We start from the raw sequence: 6,000 nt of genomic DNA, 5'->3' as shown, positions 1-6,000 counted from the left end.
TCTGATGATGCCTGATATCTGATCCCTTCAACACCTGATGATTGCAGGCTGGTGTGCTTCTTCCATGTGGGCTTTGTTGCTTCTCAGCTAGATGGCCACTTGTTTACCTTCAAGCCTTTAAGATTCCAGATGCTGTATCTTTTGATGAAACCATCAGCTTTCTTCTCCTTATGGCTTCCAAAGCTGAAAATCTTTAAAAAAATTATTGGGGCTCTTACAGCTCTTATATAACAATCCATACATACATCCATTGTGTCCATCACATTTGTACTTATCTTGCTGTCATCCTTTTCAAAACATTTTCTTTCTACTTCAGCCCTGTGGAAGTTATGTAATCTGGTATCAATTTGAGGATTAAAGGTATAGGGGTGGAGTCTAGCCTGTCAATCAGATCATAGCCAATGAGACCTCTGTGTGGAAATGGCCTGCTCCTGAGGATTCTGGGAACTCCAGTATTCCTCCTTGGAGGCAGGAAACGCTCTCTCTCTGCTGCTTCCTGATAGACTCTCTACTGACAAGACACATGGATCTATGCTGCTGATGCCAGCATGAGCCCTAGACCTGGAAAAGCCACTTGGAGACCCCTGGCAGCACTGAGATGCTTACAAGGCCACTGAATCCACAAGACTTCCTACCCACTGGCCTATGATCTTCCTGCAATCAGTGTTATTGCATGTATTGCATTAATCTGAAGAGGACTTTATAGATTGTTATCAGTCATATAGGTTCATATCAGACTTAAGGACTTGATGCTTTCTTAATGTACAATTACTTTCTGATATAAAACTCTCTCTTATACACTTGTGAGAGTCTATGAATTTGTTTCTCTAACCAACCCAGACTAACAAGCTCTTAGTATCAGCTCCTTGTTTTTCCCTCTCTCATCCACCCTCCATCCTCATGAACCCATGATAAATTATTATTATTTTCATATCTTACACTGCTATCGCCTTTCACTTATGATTCTGTTATTTGTCTCCCTGGGTGTGTGTGTGTGTGTGGGGGGTGGTGGTTCTACATCAATCGTTGCAGTCAGTTCCCCCTTTCTACCTTCATCTTCCCCCTACCTAATACTGGGAATTGGTACTCCCATTATTGTTCCCGAGGGGTTTATCTGTCCTGGATTCCATGTGTCAAGAGCTCTTATCTGTACCTGTATACATGCTTTGGTCTAGCCAGATTTGTAAGGTAGAACTGGGGTCATGATAGTGGAGTGGGGGATGCTATCAGCTCCTCATTTATCCCCTTCCTCCCCCCTCCCCCTCCCTCATGAACCCTTGATAATTTATAAATTATTATTATTTTGTCATATCTTACACTGTCTGGCATCTGCTTCACCCACTTTTCTGTTGTCTGTCCACCAGGGAGGAGGTTATATGTAGATCCTTATAATTGGTTCCCCCTTTCCACCCCACCCTCCCTCTACCCTCCTGGTATCACCATTCTCAGCACTGGTCCTGAAGGGATCATCTGTCCTGGATTCCCTGTATTTCCAGTTCCTATCTGTACCAGTGTACATCCTCTGGTCTAGCTGGAGTTGTAAGGTAGAATTGGGATCATGATAGGTGGGAGTGAGGAGGGAGAGGAAGCATTTAGGAATGAGAGGCAAATGGTATGTTTCATCGGTGCTACACTGCACTCTAACTGGCTCGTCTTCTTCCTGAGACCATTCTGTAAGGGGATGTCCAGTTGCTTACAGATGGGACTTGGGTGCTTAATCTGCACTCCCCCTCATTCACAATGATTTGTTTTTTTTTGTATTTTGATGCCTGATACCTGATCCCATCAATACCTCATCATCACACAGGCTGGTATGCTTCTTCCATGTAGACTTTGTTGTTTCTCAGCTAGATGGCTGCTTGTTTACCTTCAAGGCTTTTAAGACCCCTGATGCTTTATCTTTTGATAGCCGGGCACCATCAGCTTTCTTCACCACATTTGCTTATGCACCCATTTGTCTTCAGCAATCGTATCGGGAAGATGAGCACACAATGATATGATTTTTTTTTGTTCTTTGAGGCTTGATACCTGATCCCTTAAGACACCTTGTGATCACACAGGCTGGTGTGCTTCTCCCATGTGCACTTTTTTGCTTCTCAGCTAGATGGTCGCTTGTTTACCTTCAAGGCTTTAAGACTCCAGATGCTATATCTTTTGATAGACGGGCTCCATCAGCTTTCTTCACCACATTTGCTTATGCACCCACTTTGTCTTCAGTGATTGTGTAGGGAAGGTGAGCATCTTGGAATGCCAGTTTAATAGAACAAAATATTCTTGCATTGAGGGAGTACTTGAGAGGAGGCAAAATGGGACAAACTCTTTAAGGGAATAGAAAGCTTCACTTTTTCCTGGAGGAGCTGCTGGTGGGTTTGAATCAGTGACCTTATATTTTGCAGTGCACTGTGCCACCAGGGCCCCTGGGCAGAAGGGTGGGTAGCATTCACTTATTTTTATGTTGATCACAAGAGTCCTGGTGGCATAGTGATTAAGCACTTGGCCACTACCTGAAAGGTCAGTGGTTAGAATCCACCAGCCACTCAGTGAGAGAAAGATGTGGCTATTTACATCCACAAAGATTTACTTAGAACATTGTGAATGGTGTGTCACTTCTAATGTATCATATCAGGCAGCTATGAGTTAGAATAGAATCAACAGCAGTGGAATTTTCTTTTTATATGAGAGGTTTTAGTTCTAACAAGAAGTCCTGATGGCATCGTATGTTATGTTGTTCTGCTAACTAGCTAACAAGGGCAGTAGTATGTAACCACCAGCAGCACCTTCGGGGGAAAGACTAGGTTTTGTACTCCCATAAAGAGTTCATTTTCAGAAACTCACAGGGGCAGTTCTACTCTGTCCTATAGGTCTCTATGAATGGGAATCCACTTGATGGCAGTCAGTGTTGTTAATTATAATAAATTGTTTTAATGATGTAGCTGACCTCCATTACTTATACAAACACTATAGATAAGCAATGTGAAGTTAATTTAAAGAATCAAATATGACATTGGGTTGAAATGGATTAAATTTACTTAGAGGGCATATAATTATGTTTATATTATAGAGCTAATTGAAAGGTTGGAGATTAGATACCTATTTTTAGATTCTCTATTGGATTTAGATGTACTTGTTCTATTTTGTAAATCAAAGAATTGGCCTATATTTTTATCTTTGTGTTTAGGCTTCATAGTGACAGGCACTTTATAATAACTAGAAATAGAAATTCCATCTTTAGTGATAATATAGTACAAGAGCCTAAGAAGAGAAGGTCTTAAGGTGCTATTAATTAGCAGAAATTCAAAGCACATAGTCTCAAAGCAATTAAGTCTGTTAATTGACTATTTGGATGCACACTAGAATGGATCCTATGTTGTTAGACAAGGTATGCTGAACTTGCATACAGAAGTCACATTATTCAAATGATGTTGAAAAAATTCAGAAAGTACAAATATGAGTCATTATGTTTATTTAGTGATTAACTGAATTTATGAATGATGATACATTGCTGAATATATGCAAAGTTGTCTAATTAAACTTTCAGACATTTCTCTTTTTGCTATAAATATGGTTCAATACTTATAGAAAACTGTAACAACAACAGAAAAATATTATCATGGTGATTTTGCTGTTTATTATAATATATTATATATAATAATATCTCTATTCTTCATAGGATACTATAAATGCAATGGCTGTTCATATATTGGCTACAGTGCAGTATCTATGCACACTTTGGGGGCAGAGAAGTGAGCTCAGAGGGTCAAAGAAATTTTATTATTGAGCTCCTCCACTGTTTTATACAGACTACATTAACTGTAGTATCTGAGGACTGCATGCAGAGTTTTAGAAAAATAACTTCTCAAGAGTGTGAACACGTTTTGACAAAGGAAAGAGAACTGTCAGAAAAACTTCTGTGGGAAATAATTCATGTTTTGAGTCGTGTTTTTTTTTCCTTTACAGCTATAGCTTTGGGTCAAATTTGGGTTGGTGTAAACTACAACCCTAAAGGTTGTCAGTTCAGAGCCACCCAGTGATGTTGCAGAAGAAAACCCTGAGACTTGCTTCCATAAAAATGGAAGCTTTGAAAATCCCATGAAGCAGTTCTACTGTGGAACACAGCGGCTGCTTGCTGTGAATCAGTATGGAGGGCTTGCTTTATTTGGGCTTTTTTGGTTGTTCTAACCTTAGTGTTTTAACCTTTTTTGGTTGTTCTAACCTTAGTCTTCTTCTGACATTCTCAGGCTAAGGTACAGAGGAGAGAGAATGTGCACTGAAGAATTCCCAGAATGCAGTGAGTGAAGGACGAAGTCCGTCTTAGTATGGTTCCCTCCTCTGAGTTGAGTGACCATCTTTCTGGTCTCCATACTATGGAGAAAATAGGAATGATATGAATAGTTGAAACCCACAGATAATCCTCAAAGCCAACACTGGCTAGATAAATTTCCAATAGCTTGTGAAGCTGCTTTTTTTTTTTTTTTTTTTTTTAAATGGAGAGGCAGTAAAGGCAGGGAATCCATTCGGACTCATAGCAACCCTATATAGGTTTCCAAAGGCTTTGTATGTATGTATGAGTGCAGACAGTCTCCACTCCCTAGATGCAGCTGGCAGTTTTGAACTTCTGACTAGTGGTTAGCAGTCCTTTGCTGGAGCATGCATAAAATGGTATGGTTTCAGAATGCGCTACTGACACTCAACACAAGTTGGGCTTATACCCAGAGCATTTAACAAAACAGATTGTACATAAGGCCAGAACCTGCACATATTATGCACATGTGAGCTAAGTAAAAGTTATTATTGCGAGGGTTCCAATTTGTATATGTATGGGTATTCATTCATCTTTAAATATGTCTCTGCATAATGAAAATGCACTTGCTCATTCTTCAAAGACAGCCAGGGCCATCCTAGAAGGATTTTGTTGAGAACTCTTTCTCCATCCACCCTACAGCCTTGATCTTGCCCCTTCAGATTCCTTTTGGTTCTTCCAAACTCAAAGAACATTGAAAACGAACATTACTTGGGGTCCTCAAGAATGCCCAAGCTGCCAGATGTCGTGTAAATTAAAAAGTAGAGCATTTTTTGGAGAAGAGCTGGGTAAACACTGCCTTGGGAACTGCATAAACACAGATGGAAGATATGTCAAGAAACAATATATTCATGGTTTGAGAGTTTTGTTCAGTAGAAGTTTTTATGACTTGTAGTAATACTTTTTGACATGCTGCATACCTCTTAAAAATATAAGATCACTTAGTGTTATTGGGTAGTATTTTAAAAGATATTGGAAGAGAAGACAGAGCTATTAACAATGGATTACTAAGAGGCATTGCGAGCATTTTAAAGAGTTAACATCAAAGGGCTCCTTTGGATCAGGAACGTTTCTGTTTGTTATGCCATTATTTACTCGAGTTCATTGGCGATTCTGATCTGTGTACACAGCGACTCACCTGAAGAACCACCCCAGGCTCTGAAGTGAAAACTAAACACGCTTTATTACCTTTCAACACTCATGCCTTTGAAATGTTCTTCCACAGACAAATTTCTCTGAAGTGTATCTACATCTCTAGATAAAACTTGTTTTTTTCACTTAAGACTTTTTTTTTTTTTTTAAAGGAACTAGGAGTTCTTGAGAAATTCTCCTTAGTTCAGTGGCACGGTGGTCTATGGAGGAGTTACGATATAAACCAATAATCCACAATAAAGATTCTGAGCCGGGAACGCTCTTTATTTTGTTATGGGGGGGTCTCCGGGTCTTGTTTTCTCCTCCCCCCCGCCCGCAACCTGACTTGTGGTTAGCAGGCGCTCCTCCCGCGTGCCCTGCGTTTTCTCTCCTTTTGCTAATTTCTGCCATGGGCACGAACAATCCTAGGAGAAGAAAAGCCCGTGGCCCAAGTCTCGCCCACAGCCACTGCTCCGTAAGTGCTCCTTCCCCGCCCCAGGTCCCGGGGGCCCCGGGGGTCGGGGGTCCCGGGCTGACCTTGGACCTTCGCGGCTGGAAGCTGGAAGGTA

Source organism: Tenrec ecaudatus, chromosome 5 (genome assembly GCF_050624435.1).
Source record: "Tenrec ecaudatus isolate mTenEca1 chromosome 5, mTenEca1.hap1, whole genome shotgun sequence".
Classification (NCBI taxonomy): domain Eukaryota; kingdom Metazoa; phylum Chordata; class Mammalia; order Afrosoricida; family Tenrecidae; genus Tenrec; species Tenrec ecaudatus.
The sequence above is the reverse complement of the archived record's forward strand: the minus strand, read 5'-3'. Positions refer to the sequence as shown.